The sequence below is a fragment of the Cupressus sempervirens genome, chromosome 3 (genome assembly GCF_028749045.1).
Source record: "Cupressus sempervirens isolate cs-2001-9-10 chromosome 3, ASM2874904v1, whole genome shotgun sequence".
NCBI classification, from domain to species: Eukaryota; Viridiplantae; Streptophyta; class Pinopsida; order Cupressales; family Cupressaceae; genus Cupressus; species Cupressus sempervirens.
In genome coordinates, this window is record NC_143120.1 from 439,556,984 (window position 1) to 439,580,151 (window position 23,168).

Genomic DNA, 23,168 nt, shown 5'->3' on the forward strand with positions numbered 1-23,168 from the left:
GGACTCTTGTGAGCTCTATTCATGCCACTAGGAAGACACATGTTCTACAACCTATTCTATTTGAATCCTCTAAGGAGAGGTTCTCTTCCTCTTTCCCTTCCTTTTAGGATGATGATAATATCCCACCAGGTGATCAAGCTGGTAGACTATCTCTGGCCTAAGAGGAGATTGGAGTGCAAAGATAGGAATTGTGACTTCCCTTCTCTTACCCCTTTTTGGGAAAGCATGTGCATGGAAGATTACAGTATTAGGAATTAGATCAAGTGGAAAAGGTTTCTTGATCCAATCCTTTGTCATTCTAATGACATGTCTTGCTCAATGATTGATGTCATCTCCTTCCTCTTTGTCAACCTCTACATTCAGAATAGGTCTTTCATCGACTTTATCTACATTGAACAAGGGATCTAGTAATTCGTTAGAGTCTTGTACCATCTTTCAGTTGCTTCATAGGAGATTTGGATGAACTATCGGCTCTAGGAAGATGGAAGACCCTCTCGATGTTATTAGGTCACATATCCAACATGACTTCTCTGGTGACACTCTTGACTACCCTTTCATCAAGAATGAAGTGCCAAGACAAGGTCATGATTAATTCAGCTGATTGTATAGTCCCTAGATGTGATGTTGCATTCACCAATTTAGAATAGAATAGTGCAAACATCATGGTTGACCTTTATGTCATATTTTTGCAAACTCTTAGGAAATTTTCCAAGTCTATGTGTCCAAGGTCAGTATCTTTGATCTTGGCATAATCATCGAGTGGCCTTGACTTTGGGGGTACGCCTTGAAATTTGAAAACTATGGGCTTGGCTACTGCTCTAGATGTGGATGCCATTTGATCACGTTACCTGTACATCATGAGAAGAGAAAAATGTTATTAGTCCTAAGATAGCATAAGTAAAAAAAAATGTCCCCCTTAGGGACTTATTTATTTTTTGAAATTTATTCCCTTTTTATTTATTTTTAATTTTTTTTTTTTTAATTTAAAATTTCATTTTATTTTATTTTTAAAATCTATTTTGCAAAAATTTTTAAAAAATTCCATAACATAGGGCATCATTGTAGCGCGCATGCCAGCGGAGGGCACCATGCAAGAGTCGTTGGACAAACGCAGCGTGCACGCACTCACAAAGGGTGTCATGCAGGTGGACATAGTGTACACATGCCTATGGAGGGCGTCATGTTGGCACTGTGTGGGCATCCTTTTATGGGTACACTTCATGGGTGCATCACGCGCACGCCCACAAAAAGGGTGCTATACGTGGCACCACCTCGCAAATGCACTATGGGAGTAGTGCGCACGCCTAAAGGGGGCACTGCGTACAAAAAATGAAAGGGGGGGAGCTTATCTCAAGTGCTCCCTCCTCCAAATGCTTGGAAAAACGAAGAAGAAAGAGGGGGGCATGGTTTTATAACCCCTCCCTCTTTGTGCACACCAAACAAAATGTGCACTGCACCTCAACACATGCACGCAAGGTGAGCAGAGATTTTTTTTTTTTTTTGAAACTTGCATCTCAAATTTTTCCATTTTCTAATTTTTTACATTTTTTAACTTTTCTTTTTTTTGTGATTTTTCAATTTTTTATTTTTTTGTATACTTTGAATTTTGACTCTAAATTTCTAACTTTTAACCAAATTTTCATCTCCCAACTCTCGAACTATGAGTTTAGGAGTTGAAAAAAGTAGGGGGTCCCCATTCCTAGTGAGGAATGGGGCATATGTTGTGGATACCACAATAAATAGCCCCAAAAAAAGGAAGAAATGACCAAGGCATTTCTTCACTAGCAAACATTCCTCCAACGTGTGCCAAACACCAACCAAACTTTGAACATCTTGAGTGTCTTTCGAATGACTCTCCAATCAAAATCTTAGAACTCAAAACCTTCAAACTTAGTATGTGCATTGTGTATTCATTACTTTTGACATGCCAGGATGCAGTCAATCAAATTTTTCTGACAACTCAAAACAATCTTCCACTCCTCCTAGCTCATTCATTTAGGAACTCCTTGTAAGCTTTTATCAATCAATTGCTTGACCAGATGAGAGAATCAGTTTGAGGGCTCTTGGTGGGATGCCATGTTATTTTAAATTTTTGGCTTTTGAATAATTGCTCCAAGTCATTCAAAATGTTAATTTTGATGGAACAATACTTTGCATACAAGATACTTGGTTTTGAGAAGGTATCTTTTGCCATTTAGATCTTTAGAATCCTTCAGACTTAACACCATATTTTCCTCTTTTTCTCTTTTCTCTCTTTTTTTTGCTCTTTTTTTTTTTAATATCCTGACCACACTTAGACTGTATGGTTAGAAAATCTATGGCATTTCTTGGATTTGATCTCTTGTAAACATCCCTTATATTCCTCTATTAGAACTTTTGGGAAACTCTCATGTCGAACAACGATCTCAGGATCCTTTCAAGGAGACCCTTCCTGTTCAAACTAGTTGAAGTTTGGATCATCTCTTGCCATCTTCAACTTCAAATTGACAACACCTAAAATAATCAAATCTTTAAATTTTCAAAGTGTTGAGAATTTGTTGGTCCAGGCCTCTGATTTCCAAACTGAAAATCTCCTATTTCCACAAGAAATATTCATTGCTTGGTTGGTATAAAACACACAATTGTCCAAATGTTTTGACAAAGAAATACCTCTTTCTGGAATCAAAACCAAAAAGTGGTTAGTGAAATCTTTAAGAAAATTTCAAGTACACCTTACCCCCTAGGACTAGTACAACTTAGGAAGCAAACACACCACTAAAAGAAAACATGCAACATGAAAGCAAACACACTTGCAAAAATAAACACACTTGTAGGAATGAAAATCTAAGCTAAATGCAAAAATAAAATCTAACTAATTTTTTTTTTTTTTTTGTCTTTTAGGCTTCAAAATAATGCTTTAGAAATTTCCCATTTACGAGAAAGGGAAAAAATTCCCCCTATAAGGAACTGAGCCTAAAAGTGTTTTCTCCCAAAATTTCCACGATTTGATAAGGGCCTATCCACAAGTGTTGAAACTTGGTATGAATACCCAATTTTTCTTTTGCCTTATCCCAGAGTAGAACAAGGTCAAAAATCCTAAATGATTTGATCGTAGCCCTCTTGTCAAACCATCTTTTTACAACAACCTAATGTTTAGCCATGTGCTCCAATGCAACTGTTCATTTTTCATCCATATCTAAAAGATTCATCAATCAAATTTTCACTTTGTCAACATCTTCAGCATACTCACTCATAAACTTCAAAATGAGAATTTTGAGGTTAAGTGGGAACACTAGTTATTGCTCATAAACAAGCAAATATGGAGAAGTCCCCAAGGCATTTTTGACTCTCACTCAATCTATCCATATGGTGTATTTTAGTTGTGTATGCCAATCCCTTGGATTCTCCTTCAACAATCATTTTATTACTATGATCAAGTTCTTATTTGTAGATTCTACTACCCCATTTCCTTGCAGGTAGTAATTTGAAGAGAACTTGATAATGACTTCATTTTCAAATACCCATTGGGTCAAGAATGCAGATGCAAATGCGGACTCATTATCACACACAAGGGTGAATGGCATTCCAAATTTGGTAATAATGTGTTCTTCCAGAAATATAGTCACCACCTTAGCAGTACAATTTTTGAATGTTTTCGCCTCCGTCCATCGTGTACAATAATTCGTAGCTGTAAGGATGAATGCATGTCCAGTTGATGATTGGGGATTGACTGGACCTATGAAATCCAGTCCCCACATTGTGAAAGGGTGCACCTCATACACGAGTTGTAGTGGCATTTTTGGGTGCCTCTCTTTGTTAGCACTAGTTTGACATATATGGCAAGAACACACATGCTCAAAAGTATCCTTGAATATCGAGGGCCAAAAATAACCTGATCTTAAAATCATGTGAGTTGTTGCTTTTGCTGAACCATGTCCCATGCCATATTTTTCATGGAAATGTTCCAAGACATCCTTTGCTTCTTCATGTCCTAAGCATTTCAGATAGATCCCTTCATAGTTCCTTTTATACAACTTGTTATCAAGTAACATGTAAGACTCACATTTCATCTTAAGTCCCCTATGTTGTGAACCATTTGGGGCATTGGTCTTGTAAGAGATAATAAACAATGTCTTGGTACCACACATCTGTCACCACTCATTGGTTAATATCAACTCTAATGCAACCATCCTTTTTTGATCATCCTTATCTATCTCATCGTCAAACTTGAAGTCCTTTTCATCTCCATCTTGGTTATCAGCTATAATTTTTGACAATCCTTGACCTCTGACTAATATCATAAATTGAATTTTGAGATCAAATTCTTGAAGTATGGCCATCCACTTTCCTTTCCTTTCACCAAGTTCATTCTACATTAAAAGTGTCTTTACTGCTGGATTAGGAACAATTGCATACACCTTACTTCTGAGTATGTAGTGATGAAACTTCTTTACTACCTTGATTAACACAAAGGATTGTTTATCAAGGTTTGAATATTTCAATCTACATTCTTCAAAGGGAAACTCATAAAAGAAATTGGTCTCTCATCTTCCTTCTCTCTTTTTTATGTCAAGATCCTAGCATAAGAGTGTTTGGAAGAAAAGGAATAGATCTTGAAAGGTAACTCGTAATCTGGACTCACCAAAATAGTGGCTATTGAAATGGAAACCTTGATACCTTTGAGTGACTTCTTTATCTCAGGCACCCATTCCTTCTTAGACCCTTTCTTGAGTAAGTCATTAAGGGGATGAACTATCTCTACAAATCCACTTATGAATTTTCACACAAAGTTTATCTTTCCAAAGAAAGACTTCAATTCCCTTCGCTTGTGTGGAGGTGCTAACTTCAAAATAGACCCAACTCTATCTAGATCAATAGAGATTCTAGCCTCAGAAATAACATGTCCCAGGAGCTTTCCTCTAGTAACGCCAAATGAACATTTCTTGGGATTGAGAGATATGTCATATTTATGACATCTATTGAATACCTACCTTAGATCAGCAATATGGGTACTTCAATCTTTTGACAAGATAGTCAAGTCATCCATGTAGATAACTATACACCTGTTAATCAATCCTTTAAAAGCTTCATCCATCACACATTGAAATGTAGCTTCTAAATTAATTAGTCCAAAGGGCATCCCTTTGTAGGAAAAAGTTCCCCACTTCATTGTGAAAGTCATCTTTAGCCTATCTTCTTCATCAACCATCACCTAATTATATCCCAAGTAACCATCCAAGAATGACATCATTTTTGAGCCATTAACAATTTGCAATACCTCATCTAGTGAGAGTAAAGGATAGTTATCCTTTTGAGATGCTAGATTCAAGTTATGAAAGTCAACACAAAGACAAATCTCTCTTGTCTTCTTTCACACGGGAACCAAATTAGCCACCCATGTGGAATGGCAGCTAGGAAATATGATCTTAGAATCTAGTAACTTCTTTACTTCTTTCATGATTAGTGGTTCAATGAGAGGATTTATCGGTCTTTTTCTTTGTTGGAATGGATTAGCATTGGGCTTCAGCAGGATGTCATGTGTGATAATCTTAGGATCATAAGTCTTCAGCTCTTCATAGCTCTAGGAAATGACATCCTTATACTTGGTGAGTAATTTGAGCATGTCATCCCTTTACTATGAGCTGCATGCTTTTCCTATATGTACCATTCTTGGTTCTTCATCAGTACCCAAATTGTATGAGTCACATTCTTTGATTCCCTTTTCTTAGGTTTCCCTTCTATTGAGTGCTGATTCATCATGATCAAAGATGCATTCAAGTTCAACCATTCCTTTTGGAATTGTGTTAGTCTTTAAATTTAGTATTCAATCTTCATCTTCAAGTCCATCATCTTTAGGTCTATCATTTGGTGTATCATCAATTTCTTGTCCCTCAAAATGACAACTACACATGATAAACTCAAGTATATGTTGATCATCTTGAAAGACCTGAAAGTTTGTGATATTATTAGGGATGGATGGAACAACAACCAATTCTACTGAAAATCTTTTCAACTGGTTGCAATGCACTAGCTAACATGGCAAGAGCATCTGCTACCATATTCTTTCTTCTTGGAATGGACTTGATGTTTAAGGCATCAAAGTCATCCAATATGTCCCATACCATTTTTCTGTAAGCAAGTAATCTTTTGTCATTGCAAGAGTATATGGATTTTACTTTTTGTATGACTAATTGGGAATCCCCTTCAATTTTAAGAGCTGTGACTCCTTTCTCCAATGCAAAGAGGAGTCCTCATATTAATGTCTCATATTCTGCACCATTGTTAGTACATCTAAATTGCAATCGATATGCAGCATAGAAAGACCTACCTTTTGGGTTGATTAATTTGATACCTGCACCAGCTCCCATCTTGCACCTAGAACCATCAAAGTGGAGTGTCCAAATTGCATTTTCCTTGGGTTTTCTAACTTTATGCTTATTTGTTCTTAACTTCTCTTTCACTTGAGCCTTGAATGATTGTTTCTTACAAACCCATTGTAACTTTCCTCATGTAGGACTTGATGAGTCCCCTTCATAATCTGTAGATAGAGAAAGTGTGTGTTTTTCTTGTTTATCTTTAATTTCCCCTATCAGCTCTTTGATTTCCTCAACTTTAGGTTTAGGATGAAAGGCTACTGAAGTCCATCCTTTACCTTTCACATATCATCCTCTTCTTTGGACTTTGATCATCCCTAGAGGAGGAGAATACAAACCTCCACCATTTGAAGACGTGTCATTGTATGACACATTTAGATCTTCACTTTCTTCTTTAGTCTTTTCAGCAAGGTGGGATGAGTTCATAGAATTTTGACTTTCTATGAGTTCATCTATTGAGGTGTTTGTATCCTTGTTTTCCATCATGTGGGTCAATACCTTAGCAACTGCTTCTTGACATGATCAACATTCAAATTCAGAGTGACTAACTTTGTGGAATTGACAAAATCTCTAAAGGAGGAGGATTTTGGGATCAGCTTCATCTCCTAAACATTGTAAATTAGTCACCATATTGTCTATGAACTGTGTCACTATTTCACTTTTGGGCACTGGCACCTTAGGTTCTTTATTCTGATCTTGAGGTGTATTGTTTGGAACCATATTCAATACCATCACTTTTTATGAACCCAAATACAATTGTTAGAATGCTATCTCATTTGAGGCATTATAATCTGTGATCATTTTTTTCAATTTGGGCTCAACATCTATCTTGATTTGATTGTTTAATCCTTTCCATGGCAACCACAACTGAGTGAAGTCTGTAGAAAACCATCCTCTCAGACATTTTGTCCATTCTCTGCTAAGAAGTAATCCATGTGTCTCTGAGATATCTACCACATGTATGTCAATAACATCTTGGATCCAAGGGTCAACTATTAACTATATCCACACATCCTTCACTACACCAATGACTTTTACCTCTATTTTATCCAACTGTATCACCACTCGATTAGAGGGTTGAGGACTAACTCCTAGCCTTTGGGCTATTGATAATGGCATTACATTACATGAAGCTCCTGAATCAATGAGGCAATTGTGAAGGTTCTTCCCATATATCCTTATGCTCAACAAAATGGGGTTACCTCAACTTTATCTTTGAACATAGTGGGCATCACTTCTGCAACATTTACTTGTTGCAGCATTGTCTTTGGAGGGATAGCATTCATATTGTGGGAAACCTTTATATTATTCAATGTCTTCATGAGCACTTCTTCTTTTTGTGGATAATTCTATAACATGTCAAACATGGACATATTGGATTTAGTTTTCTTCAAATCTTCTACTATGTTGTACTTTTCAATGGACCAAGCCGGATTCTTTAGTATTGTTGGTATGTTCACTTGATTTTGATACTATTTTCCTCCCTGGACTGGTCTTACCAGTGGAAGATTTTTATTTTCTCTAGGATCAGGTGGAGTTGGTTGCAAACCTAGAGGAATCACATCCATCAAGGGATCCTTTCTATTTCTGAGATTGTATGTATTCTGATTGTCATTTCGAAAGGCAAACATCTCATCATGTTGAAGGTTTGGTTCTTGGCTAAATGGGAATGAGAATTCCTCATTTTCTTGTTGTTGCACTTGTGTATTCTATGTAGAATCATAAGATCCCAATAGCATAGCATTGAATTGAACAAAAGGAGGATTGTTGTTTACTTGTGAGTTTTGATTCACCTCCTAATTACCATTGTAGTATGAACCATCATTGCTAGGCACACTTTGGCTATCATCATACTAATTGATATCAACATATTGAATGTTGTTGTTGTTATCAAAAAGAATGCTTTGATTATTCAGTCAAGTGTTCCATTGTCAATTTTTCCTTTGGAAACCATTACTGCGATCAGGAGGATTGAAGTTGTTTCCTCTGCCATTGTTTCTTGTATTGTTATTGTTATTGTTGAAGTTCCTATTGTAATTCTAACCAAAAATTTTGTTGTAGGGGCCAGCATTATTTCTTTGGAAGTTGTTATTTTGTCCTTATGAAAACCTAAGACGTGTTAGCTCATTGTTCATTTGTGACATAGTCTTCTTCATTTGACCAACTTATAAAATAAGATTGTTATCCACTTCCACTAGAACCATCACTTTCTATTCAAAGAAAGCTATTTTTGGAAGCTCATACCCTGGATATGTTATCGTGTGATTTTGTGGAGTGGGTGCCTATTGTAGTGGAACTGGGTTCATAGGTATGAATTGGCTAGGCATGTGGGTGCTCCCATAGGTTATGTTGGCATCATAGTGACTACTTGTGTTGGAAGAATCATCCCTCCTCCATTGGGATTGGCTTGCTTTGTGAACATGATCGCTTCTACAAAGACTTTTTCTAATGTATCAATGTTCGGTGCAAGAAGTCTTCTCAAAAAGATCATAGTAAGAGGGTCCATAGCATTCAAATAAATCTGAATAGCGGCTTCAACCGATATGGTGTATGGCATTTCCAACTTGTGGTAGGTTATATGAAAGTGATGGTTGAAGTGTGAAACTATCTTAGCTGGGTCCATTTTGATTTATATGAATTGTTGATGTATCACAACTGGATTGATGAATGTTTTGAATTGTTCTAAAAATATTTTTTTGAATGCATCCTAATCTCCAATTCATCCTAGTGGCAAGTTTACATACCAATTGAAGGAAATTTCCCCCAAAGAGAGGGAAATAAATGAAGAACCATATCCTCATTAGCAATCTACTTTCAGTTGCAAATTTCCTTGAAAACTTTGACATGATCTTCAGCAGTTCATGTTTTACCATAGATGAATCTTGGGAAAAACTTCTCAGGATTCTTGGGGAGGTCATGGAGTGCACCTCTCAATTTTATTGGTGAGTCCATGGTATTTGCGAAAAAGGCCATTGGACGATTTGGTGGACCTAACGATGGTTGTTGGGGAGTACCTATCGGAGTATGTGGTGGTTCACCAAGTGGTTGGAGTGGAGGTGGAGTTGAAGAAGATGATGAAATTTTGAATGGAAGTGGTTGAACTCGGGATGTTCCCTATCACTATGTGGTTTACGAAAGTGGGTAAGCTCAAGAAACTCATGTGCACTTGGCATAGACCTTAATGCTCACTAAAATGGGGATTTTGGATCCCAATAGGGTCTTTGTTGTCTCTTTATCTTGTCACAGGCCTACTCAATTTGCCTAAAGATTTCCAATAATACCAACTTGTCACTTGGGTATCTCAGGAGCTTCTTAGGATTGATGGATTCACCACCTACCCAAAGATAGATGAATTTCTTAAATTGAATGAAGTAGGCTCTGAGAGCTATGATTTGTGCTTTGGCTTCATTAGATAACCTCTTCCCATAGTCTCCTTCAATAAATTGAATGATCGCAAAGATGAATGCATCATTCACAATCTTGTACTTCTTGCTTTGTGCTGAGAGCTTCTTCTCCACCAACTAAGGGTAGACTATGTATGGCCAGGCATTGGGGTCCTGCATACTACCTTTCTTGTACAAACTAGGATAGTTCAGTGCCTTAGCTACAAATAGGTACACCATATAAGAAGTCATATAAAAATTCTTCTTGTCCTTCACCATCCTCAGTTGATCACACAAGTTTCCACTTAGTGTGGTGGCCCAATCTAGTGGTATCTTTGCATGCCTAATGGTCTCAATGAAGTTGAACATGAATAGAGTGAGATGACCTGCTGCAGGTAAGCCCATGACTCTACTTAGGAGAATGATAGAGTATTTGATGGCATCCTTCATGTATCCTTGAGTCATATCCACTTTGTTGGTTATCCTTCCTTGAGGAGGCTTCTCAATTATGTATGAGGATTGTATAATGTCAATGGCCTCTTAGTGATGCTCCTTATACCATCTTTCAGCTGGTTCATAGGAGAGTTGGATGAACTAATCAGCTCTAAGAAGATGGAAGACCCTCTCAATGTTATTAGGTTGCAGATCCAACATGACTTCTCTAGTGACACTGTTGACTACCCTTTCATCAGGAATGAAGTGTCGAGATAAGGTCATGATTAATTCAGCTGACTATATAGTCCCTAGATGTGATGCTGCATTCACCAATCCAGAATAGATCAATGCAGACATCATGGTTGACCTTTGTGTCAAATTTTTGCAAACTCTTAAGAAATGTTCCAAGTCCATGTGTCCAAGGTCAATATCTTTGATCTCAGCATAATCATTGAGTAGTCTTGACTTTGGGGGTATGCCTTGGAATTTGAAAACTATGAGCTTGGCTACTGCTCTGGATGTGGATGCCATTTGATCATGTTACCTGCACATCACGAGAAGAGAAAAAATTTATTAGTCCTCCTAAGATAGTGTAAGTAAAAAAAAATGTAAAAGAAAAAAAACGTCCCCCTTAGTGACTTTTTTTTTTGAAATTTACTCCCTTTTTATTTTTTATTTTTATTTTTATTTTTTTAATTTTTTTTAAATTTCAATTTTATTTTTTATTTTTAAAAAAAAAAACTCTTTTGCAAAAAGTTAAAAAAAATACCATAACATAGGGCACCACAGATGCCACCATGCAGACGCAGCAGATACAAGCATGGAGGGCATTGCTACATCGCATTGACACAGCACGCGCGCCTACAGAGGGCATTGCATAGGCACTGTCACATGAATGCAATGTGTGCGTGCCTAGGGAGGGTGTTGCATGGGTGTGCTTTTGTGGATGTGTCATGTGTGCACCCACAAAAAGGGCACTATGCGCAGTGCCTCCACGTAGATGTGCCCTAAAGGCACCATGTCACACAAGCACAATGCGCGTGTGCCCAAAAAGGGCACTATGCACACGGGCACTACCGCATGGACATACTATAGGAGCAGCACGCGCACACACCCAAAAGGGGCACTATGCGCAAAAAATGAAAGGGGGGGAGCTTACCTCAAGTGCTCCCTCCTCCAAATGCTTAGAAAAATAAAGAAGAAATAGGGGCGGGGGGAGGGGGGGGGGGTTTATAACCCCTCCCTCTATGCCTGCACCAAACAAAATGCACGCTGAGCCTCGGCAAGCGCACGCAAGGTCAGCAAAGATTTTTTTTTTTTTTTGAAACTTGCGTCTCAATTTTTTTCATTTTCTAATGTTTTTGCATTTTTTGACTTTTCTATTTTTTGTGATTTTTTCAATTTTTAATTTTTTTTGTATTTTTTGAATTTTGACTCTTAATTTCTAACTTTTAACTAAGCTTTCTTCTCCTGACTCTCAAACTGTGAGTCCGGGAGTCGAAAAAAGTAGGGGGTCCCCATTCCTAGCAAGGAATGGAGTGTGTGTTGTGGATACCACAACACTTTGTAGGCAAGTTCCTTAAAGAAACTAGATAATTTATGATGAAACCATATCTCAATTTCCCCCATCTTTATCTAGGATCAAAGAATGAAGACAAATAATCCTTAATATACCTCCTTTAACATGATGAATAAAATCATCTACAAACTCCTAAGCCCAAAACTAGAATATGTGTTCCCCTTTAATTTTTTTGTGAATTTATTAGAGTTCCATTTCCATGATTATGTTTCACTACTCTATCATTTATTTAATGTCCCACCACTTGGGAAACTTCACCACTATACTTGAGTTTTGTATCCTACCCTTAGGATCTTACAACATTGTGTTGGGTATGGATTAGTTAGCTTCTCATCAAGTAAGTATTGATTTCTAATGTAAGTTGACATGGTGTGTTAATGACACATGTGGAAAAGTTGAGCTTGTAGGGATCTATAGACTAGTCTCACTTTGAATGATCCTAGATAAGAAACTTAACTAGAGTGTGCGACATGGATGTTAGATGTTCATAGTCTCTATCAGTGACCTTGAAAAGGTTATGATTTAAGAGATCTCACTTGATGATAATTCACTCCTCTATGATTATGCAATTGTGTTTCTTGATGAGATATTAGGTATGTCATTGATATGCGACATTGATTTTTGTATTGATCACATTCTGAGAGAAAAGTCTATTTCTTTGGAAACTTACCACATGACTACTTAGGAATTGAGTGAGCTTCATTTAAAGATTGAGGATTTTTTGTCCAAGGGTGATACTTTTCCTAGTGTATCCCCATGAGTGTATCGATCATCTTCATAAAGAAGAAGGATGGATCATTGTGTTTATGCATTGACTACTACCAATTGAATAAGGAGATGATGAAGAATCGATATCCCTTGCTAAGGATAGATGACATGTTTGATTGGATAAAGGGAGCACGTGTATTCTCAAAGATTGATCTTAAGTCAATTTTTCCTTGTGTTTTTGGATGACATACAGATATATTCTAAGACTATGGAGGAGCATGAGGTTCATTTTTGTTAGGTATTGCAATGCTTACATGACCATAAGTTCTATGGAAACTTGGACAAGTGTAAGTTCTTCCAATATAAGGTAAAAAAATTAGGGTACATCATTATGAGTGATGGTATTACAATGGATCCTACCAAGATCTAAGCTATCATGGATTTTCCAACACCCACTTTTGTCCCTAAGGTTCAAAAATTCATGGGGTTTATGGGATACTATTTTCATATCATGAAGGAGTCCTCTTGTGTGGCTCCTCCTATCACTTCTCTTAAGAGGAAAAGGAAGAAGTATCTTTGAACTGATCAATGTGAGTTATCATTTGAGGATCTTAGGGAGAAATTGAGCAGTGTGTTTGTCCTTATAGTGCCTCATCCTATAAGTGAGTTCATGGCATGCTTAGATGCATCATTAGAGGGTGTGGGGGTAGTGTTGATGCAGGATGGTTGAGTGATTGTATATGAGTCTAGGAAGTTAAAGGACCATGAGCTAAACTACCCCACTCATGATTTGGAGCTATCGACAATTGTGCATGAGCTTATGCAATTGAGGCATTTTTTTATGGGATATTTGAGTTGGATAGTGATTATCATAACTTGAAATATATCTTTACTTGGCCAAACCTAAATCCATGACAACATATTTGGATGGAGTTCTTCTAAAAGTATAGTTTTGTGTTTGTTAGAGTAATAAAATATTTTTTTATTAATTAAATCAAATTTATTTAATTATTAAGTCACTCATTATCTCTCGTTTACTTAAGCTAAACTTTAGGAATATAATAATTAATTATTAATTGTTATTATACAACCAAGGTTTTACTTATCAGGGTTTTGATCTCCTTTATAAGGATGATCTCTCTTTGTATTCACATTCAGTCACTTTTTATAATAGATCTCCCTTTTTTGCTCATCAAGAATGTCTCAACTATGGATCTATGAATTCCAACCTCCATAGCTTTTGCTCCTCTCTTTCTGTGGCAGATGTTTGCATGCAAGTAATTCTTGGGACCTAAAGGGTTGATCTTTCATCAACTTCAACATGGTATCAGAGCTCCAAATATTTATGCCCCTATTCTATTTATGAGAGGTTTGGCTTGGCTTTTAGATCTATGTTTTTTCTTTCTTTCAAAGGTTTTTATTTTTCAAATTTTTTTTGTATTTGATCTAGGGGGTCACCTTTTTTGGTGCACTTTGAGCCTAAATAGACATCATCATTGAGCTCAAAGCACCCAAAAAACCCTATATTCATATAAATTTGGCCAATTTAGACACAATTGTAATCTAAGGCAAAAAAATATTGCTCCCAAAATGGGCACATTTCTCAAGGTGGTGAGTTTAAGTTTTTTGCAACAAAAATAAGGATTTTTAGGCTTGCATTTGGCATGAAAATTGAGGTTTTCTAGCACAAAATTGAGATTTTTGGCATGAAAATCAAGGCTTTCTAGTATAAAATTTGAGATTTTTTGGCACCAAAATTGAGATGGTTTTTGGTACGAAATTGACAAACTTCCTAAGGTAATTTTGGTACAAGACAACACTCATCCTGAGGTGGATTTTGGTATGGAACCTATCTACTTCCTAAGACATTTTTGGTATGGACTGGCACACTTCCTGAGGTAATTTATGATACTATGGGCATGCTTCCCAATATGATGATTTTTATTTTTCCCTTTTGCCTCTTTTTTGACCTACCTATAGTTTTTTGGTCATCCGGACTACATTCTTTACAAACAATATATCATTGAAAAGTTGATTCTAAGCCTATTGTGATGGTGCAATTTATTTGTATTTTTTATTTTGTTTGATTTCCAATTTATTTAATCAAATTTAGATGCTCTATTTGCACTCTGGGAGACATCTTGAGACATTCTATTTTCCATATTCTGCTCTAGGGACATCCTATTCATTTTTTATTTTTTATTTGCATTTTTATGGATATCTTGGTTATTTCAAGTTTGGAGATCAATTTTGTTGCTTCAAATGATTTTTCATGGGTTGTACTCTCTCTTGTATCAGCCTTATGTCTCTTTTGATCTTTTTTGACATCCTTTTGTAGTATTTTTCCAAATCCAGTGAGATAAATTGACACTCTATTGCATTTGGGATCTCACACGTCTTTGTGTTTTGTTATATTTGCACTACATTATAAAGTTCCTTGGGGGGTTTCATGTTGGTCATATTCACCATCTTCCTTTGTCAAGTGAGTTTTCCTTCCATGGAATTAGCCTCATAATGTGTTGATGAAACATGCCATTATAGGTGCTTGTATTTCTTTTGCACTCTCAATGTTCCTGGTGTTTCTTTCTATAGGAGATATTGCATTTGGTTTCAATGTTCATGTCTTACCTTTCAGGATTATAGGGAGTTATTTTGGTTCTATTTCTTTCTTGATTCGATGGAGTGAGCTATGTATTCATTATTTGATCCTATGTAGTAGGCAATTGTAGTGGCTGTATACCCATGCATTTTAGTTAGATGGATCATTTACCATATAGATATTCTTTTATTCCTATTTTTGGAGAGCATGAAGATACCTTCTATCTTTGATTGATCAGCTCTTCAAGCTTATTCTATATAGTGGAGCTTCTTCAAATTAGTTGTTTGGCATTGTTTGCAGCCTTATGCTTTAGTGGTGTTCTTTGTGGTTATCTATTATTCCTATCTTCAAGGACATTCTAGAGTTTGGAAGCTTCTTCATTCCTTCACTAGTTCTTTCAACATTCATTTCATCTCTTTTTGGAGTCAGGTTTTTCTCATGTGGTTTTCTCTATTTCTCCTCTTTTTAGAGATTTGGTTGTGCTTGGGTACTTCATCAGAATTTGTTGCCTGGACCCAAAATTTTAGTAGTAGTTTCTAGGTTTTTATCTACTCCCTAAGTTTATCTTAATGGGGGTGTTAGAGTAATAAAAAAAATGTTATTAATAAAATCAAATTGATTTAATTATTAAGTCACTTATTATCTCTAGTTGACTTAAGCTAAACTTGAGACATATAATAATTAATTCTTTTATTAATTATTATCATGCAACCTAGGTTTTACATGTTAGAGTTTGGATCTCCTTCATAAGGATGATCTCTCTCTGTATGCACATTGATTCACTTTTGGTAATAGAAATCTCTCTATTTGCTCATCAATAATGTCTCAACTATGGATATGTGAATTCTAGGTTCCATAGTTTTTTCTCCTCTCTTTCTATGATAGGTGCTTGCATGTAGGTGATTCTTGGGAGTTATGGGGTTGACCTTTCATCAAATTCATGATCAATCCTTATGGAAGGAGATCATAAAACCTTAAAGGGACCTGGGAAACCCTAAGAGGTAAATGGAATTTATTATTAAATGGAAATGCATGTGCATAAAGGGAAATATTAAGGAGTAAAGGTAATTTACTATAATAAAATAAAATAAATCCTTTACTCTAACACCAGGTCCCATCTTAAGATTAGCAACAATGTAGCTACAAATAATGCATGAAAAAATAAGTAAACTACAATGCTAAAAGAAAACTTGGGTCATGGCAACAAGGCTTGATGAGGTACCCAATCACAACCAAATCTCTATGAAACATAGAAATGGATAAAACCCAATGGGAAAAAACCCTACTCCAAAAAGAGATAGAAAGAAAATTACCAATGATATGTCTCAAGAGAATCTCTCAAAACCATAAGTACAATAAAATCCCCCATAATAGAGGATCAAGACTCCATAGCTCTCCTAGAATGGTAGAACTCTTGTGTTAATGAATAGACTAATGTAGCTCCAATCTAAAAGAAACAAAGGCACTGGATAAGGAGGATAAAACCCTTGAATTTAAGGTGAAGCTAGAAGACCAAGCTAATGCTCAAAGGAGAATGCATGAGAATCCTCAAATGGAATCTCTAATGGAGGTGGGATAACAACTGTGTTGAATCTATTATTTGAGAGGCAATGTGTCTCTTCTGATATATCCTCAAAAACTAAATTAGGTGGCTCAATGACTGGAGCTACAATGTTAGGAAATATTGAAGAGTAATCATGTGCTAAAGATGGAATTTGAATAGGAGGTGGAGGTGTAGAAGTCACAATATTGTTCTCAGGAATAACACATAAATTCAAGTGACCCGACTTCACCTCAATAGTCTCTCGTGAAGAAGGAGAGTGATTCTTCAATACCATGTTTCCTCTTTCCTCTTTCTTATTCTTAGGTTTTTGTCTCCTTTGTTAGACTTAGGGGGGGGAGGGGAGGTGCTAGAAAATAAAGCTTAGCATGTTTTTTCAATTTGTATCCATGCTTTATGGATAAAACTTATTTTCTTAATGTAAGCTAAGTAAGGAACACTTCTTCTTTTTTTTGTTTTATTCATGGTTATCCTTTGCTTTATGCTTTGAGGAGACTATATTATTTTATTTATTTCATTGTAATGAGAAGTTTCATTTTTCTGTCTTCTTTTCTAAATTTTTTCTTTCTAAAGCTATATATTTTGTTATATCATTCTAGCTAGATTATTTATTGGTTAAGCTAAAAATTTAAATAGTATCATAGCATAGTGTGTTAGAAAGAAGAACAAATTTCTTTTGTGGGTACCAAAGAAATTGAGAACTTTTAAAGAATGGAATTTTCATCCTTTGCTAGTTTGATGCTATATTATTATTTTAAATGGAAGCCAAAGATTCCAATTCAGCTCAGAAGTAGAGACTTGCATGGAATAGTAATGGAAACATAGGTTGTGAAGAATGATCTCCCTTTATAAGGATGATCTCTTTTTGTAATAGATTAATTCACTTTTGATAATAGTAATTCCTCTTTTTTCTCATCAAGAATGTCTCATCTAGGAATTTCAGCCTCCATATCTTTTGCTTCTCTCTTTTTGTGACAGGTGTATGCATGTAGGTGATTCTCGAGAGTTGTGGGGTTGAGCTTTCATCAATTTTAATAGGTTATGGACCCACCATGCTTCTGTTGCTCCTACACTTCAGATTATTTTCCAAAGTTCTATTTTTCTTTGTATGTTTGAGTAATAAAATATTTTCTTATTAATTAAATTAAATCAATTTAATTATTAAGTCACTTATTATCTCTAGTTTACTTAACCTAAACTTTAGGCACATAATAATTAATTCTTTTATTAATTATTATCATGCAACCTAGGTTTTACCTATTAGAGGTTTGATCTCCTTTATAAGGATGATCTCTCTTTGTATTCATATTCATTCACTTTTGACAATAGAAATTTCTCTTTCTGCTCATCAAGAACATCTCAACTATGGATCTAGGAATTCCAGCCTCCATATCTTTTTCTCCTCTCTTTTTGTGATAGGTGTTTGCATATAGGTGATTCTTGGGAGCTATGGAGTTTATCTCTCATCAACTTCAATAGTGTTAGAATGTTTAAAATAATTGCACGGGGTAGGGGGGTTAGTTATTCAAGGTCTAGATGTACCAATTAAATAATAAACACTTAAAATACTTCATATCTTAACGTCTATTAGTTCACCCTGTATAGTAAACTTTCATTAATGTAAACTAGCAGTCCATTAAATCATAACTATGAAAAACTTGCAAAGTGTAAACATTAACAATAAGTTACCACAAATAACATCCGCACAAGTTTGACACTAGGATGTAATGTGGAAACTCAATTTGGAAAAAATACGAGTAACATGTCACCAATCTTTCACTCTTCTAAAATGAGCTCTGTTAGGAGTCAACCATGTTAAAGCTTATAAAACACATTGTTAAAGATGAAATTATGAAAAGATTTAATCACCCTATTAGGAGTAGCCTTTTTAGAGGACTTTAGAATATTCTATTAGAATGCCACCTTGATTAAAGGATTTACATATGACTATTAGGTCAGCCTTGATTAAAGGATTTCAAACTAATACAATTGTTAGAAAGGAACAAAATTTTTAATCTAGCAAATGAAACTCACTTTTCAAATATAGATCTCAATTCTACTCAAATGTTGATGCACTAACAGGCCTTCATTGTCATCTCAATCTTTGATTCACTTGGAAACCCTTCAAGCAATCACACTTCACCTCTTCTCAACTCTTCTTAGATATTTTCTTAAGTTTTCCAATCAATAGCATCAAAAACTACTCTAACCTTATTAGGTAAGCCCTTGTACCTCCTTAAATAGGTAATTCTAATATTGTGCCACTTAAACATCACCGTAGATCTTAGGGTTAGTCAAATTCATCAAATCCTTCCAACATTTCATCTCTTCCTTTCTATTGGAGAAACTTCTCCAAATTTCTTCTTGAATCCTTGCATAGAAATACACAAATATGGTTTTCCTCAATTTAAATGTTCTAGGTCATCCATCCTTATCTTCAACACAATTTACATATTTCAATAAATCAATTTTGTCAACTGGAAATCATGATTTTTCATAAATTGTCAAAATGTTGTCCCTTGGCCAACACTGTATTCTAACACTCGATTATCACTAGTTTGCTTGACCACTACTAATTTTCTATTCAACACATATACTATCACTTAGTCAATACTAATGTCAACACTATATTCTGACACTCAATTATCACTGGTTTACTTTACCACTACTAATTTTTTGTTTGGCACATATACTGTCACTCGGTCAACATTATTTCTACTTAGCACATATTCTAGCTAGGTAAACACTAAGATCACTTAGCATCTACTTTTATTTCCTTAATATTCTTCTTTGTTTCTCAGTCAAGTCTATGCATTGGGTCAATCTTTGATCACTTCTTCAAGGCTTGAGTACAATTATCTTCCTCACTTGCAACATAATTTAAACAATCACTTTATCTTGTCAAAGTCTAACTAACCAAGTGTCCTTTGTAGTTTCTTCTCATAACATCTAGACCTTCTATATTTCTAGCAATACCTTACATTCTCTCTCTTTCTTATTCAATCTATCTCTCCTTTAGATCACTTCAATATTTTCTCTCTTAATGGGAACTGAAATTCAATCTCTCCCTCTTTGACAATAATGTCAAAGGCACCATCTCTATCTCATGCATCTTTATCATGTAGATATCTTTAATTCAGTATTGAATTCATCCTTTGTCATATTTATATGACTGATATAATGTAAGTATGTCCTTCTTCCTTTACTACTACTTTAGGCAACTCCTAAAGTAGGGATGTTTGCATCAACTTGTAAGATAGTATGATCAACACATTTGATGCAAAGCTCCATCTAGGTTTCAGTAGTCTTGTCTAGGGGAATCACCCCTAATTTACCTCTTACATATTCATGAGCATCCTTAGATAAAGATTTAGTGAATATATCATCTATTTTATCATTATTTTTTACATACTTCAAGCTCACTTGATCCATGAAAATACTCTCTTTCCTAGAAAGAATGCTCCTCCATTTGTACTTTTTTTGTCATTAACATTTCTTGCCCAATCAAAATTAGTGAATACCCTCAATTCAAATTTATCATTCTTCTTGTAATACAATCCATAGTCTTATGTTCCTTTTAGATATCTCAATGTCATTATGTGATTCTCCTTAGGACTTGTAAAAAATCTTGCAACTATAAAAATTGCTAATGTAGTATTAGAGCTGTTGTGAACAACATGTTGTAGTTTTCCAATCATTGATCTATACAATTTTTGGTTCACATTAGTAGAATCATAATTCTTGTATAATTTATGTACAATGGCCACAAGCATACTAATTAGTATTGAATCTTCCATTCCACATATTTTTAATATCTCCTTGATGTATTTTGATTGAGTAATAAAGATATTTTGCTTCATTTGATATACTTGTAAACCAACAAAGAATTTGATCTCACCAAACATATACGTTTCAAATTCCTTATTCATCTCATTTTCAAATGATTTGCATATCATCAAAAAATATTTTAGATAGTAGTACTACAGATTATTGTTATCATTAGTTTTTGTAAATCTAATCTTCGCCAAATAATTGTGCAATCTTTCATACCATGCTCTAGTGGCTTGTTTCAAACCATATAGAGCCTTGTGTAGCTTGCACACTATATTATTCTTTATAGGGTCAACAAATCCTTTTGGCTTCTCTATGTAGACTTCTTCTTCAAGTATTCCATTCAATAATGTAGATTTGACATCCATCTGGTATACCTTAAATATCTTATAAGCAGAATAGGCAAGTAGTGTTCTAACTCCTAGTCTTGTAATAGGGGCAAATGTTTCCCCATAGTCAATTCCTTCTTCTTGTGTATATCCTTTTCATACCAGTCTAGTCTTATTCCTTGTGACTTCACCATTTTCATTTATCTTGTTCATGAATACCCACTTTGTTCCAATAGAATTTTTGTCCTTAGGTCTAGGTACCAATGTCCATGTTTTTTCTTTTCTTTGTGATCAATTTCTTCATTCATTTCTTGAGTCTAATCCTCATTCTCCAAAGCATATTTTTATAGATTTGGGCACAAACTTAGAAAGTAAACATATCTCACTTCTGAGTATTTTTCTTATCATAACAACAGATTCTTTATCTATAATGATTTTCTCAGGTACATGATGTCTTCTCACATATTTTCTAGTACAATTTCTTTCATTCTCTCTTGTTCTATAGATTCATCTTGAAAAATGATTTCAAGTTCATTTTGTCTCTCTTGTTCAAGTTTTGGTTCATTTTTTGCATGCTCAACATTATCTTCCTGATGTTCGGCCTCTGATGCAGAGCATCCTAGGTTGCCTTGTAATCCTAGTCATTTGTTCATTTTGGTAGTGTCAACTGAGCTCTAGCGATGTTAACTAAGTTCTAATAGTGCTTACTAACTTGCAGTAGTTATTGAGTGGCTATGTTGACTAAGTGATAGTTTTGATCGATTTCATGTATTGAACAAGTTTCATTTTTGGGCCAAGTTCAGTGTTCGTTGAGTTGTAGTTATGACTATTTTTAGTATTAATTGAGTTTCTTTTATGATTGAGGTCTTTCATGTGTTGAGTAGTTGGATGATCCTTCTGATGGTCAATTATCTCTTACTTTCTTTCTTTGACCAAGTTCATGATTAATTCTTAGTTTGAGAGACTTTCATATTTAATTTGGATCATGAATTTAATGTTAGGATCTTGTCTTGGGATGAGTGCAAACAATTTTAAGGTTGACCTTTGTATTATGTAATGATCTAGAATCTTTTGTAAGTCATTTTGGCAAGTATAAGTAGAGGTATTTGGTTTAGTTTGGGGGAAGAAACTTAGAGAGTTTAGAGCAGATGTTTCTAGAATCACAAATTTGAAGCTAGATCATAGATCTTGAAGTTGTCTTTTGTATATGGTCATAACCAAAAAGGCCTTACAACTGGGCATGTATGCTAATAATTTGATGAATCAATAAATATTTTTTATTCTCTCTCTTCTTGGTTTTTTTCTTTATGTATATGCTTCCATTGTGTTTACTTAGTAAGTTGTTTTGATAGTTAGGTGTACCTTTGGCCCTAGTGTCAAACTCCTATGTCTATGACTTTGCATTGTTTCATTGTTTCTCGACATCCACAGTATATTACTTGCATCTTGTTATTGTAACTCACCATTTCGATTTTGTTGTTGATTTTCAGATTTTTTCTCTTGTTTAGGTGGAGTGTTGGGAGTACCATCATTCACATAAATGAATGTATTGTAGTGTTCAAGTTTTGTCTTGCATTCAACTTCATTATTTTCTACATATTCATCAACTTTCACATTTACACTGTCCACAACTTTGTTAGTGTTAGAGTTCAAACACTTATAAGACTTTCTCTTAGTGGAATAACCTAGGAATATGCCTTCATCGCTTTTAGCTTCAAGTTTTACATTTCTATTATCCTTAAGTATATTGCATTTGCTTCCAAAAACTTTAAAATACTTTACATTAGGTGCATATCCATACCATAATTCAAAACGTGTAATATTTGTACATTTCTTGACTTGCACTATGTTCAAAGTATAAATTGTTGTACTTACAACTTCTCTCCAATATTTATGTAATATATTTTTCTCCATTGTCATTGTTCTAGTACATTCCATGATTGATCTATTTCTCCTTTTTTCCATTTTGAGGAGGGGTCCTAGGTGCTGACATTTGGCTCTTGATTCCTCTATCATTGCAAAATATATTAAATTCATTGGAAATTAATTCTCCTCATCTATCAAATCTCAAGCACTTCGGACTCTTTCTTGTCTCCTTTTCAACTATAGCTAAATACCACTTAAATAATTGAAAAGCATCAAATTTTTGTATAAGAAACATTACAATCATCATTCTAATATAGTCATCAACAAATTAAATGAAAAACTTGTCTCCACAAAAGTTTTGAACACCAATAGGTCTACATAGGTCAATACGAACCAATTCCAAAATATCATTACATGAATATGTCTTTCTCTTAAAACCAAACTTTTTAATTTTTCCAATTGACATTTTTTACACAACATTATCAAGTTTCTTCAGTTTTGGCAATCCTCTTACTCTTTTCATA

The 23,168-nt window shown here is 35.0% G+C and overlaps 1 pseudogene; it reads left to right on the forward strand.

Moving 5' to 3' along the window:
- Positions 1-1,070: 1,070 nt before the first annotated feature.
- LOC149566946 (CBL-interacting protein kinase 5-like) overlaps positions 1,071-23,168 on the forward strand; it is a 76,462-nt pseudogene continuing 54,364 nt past the window's right edge.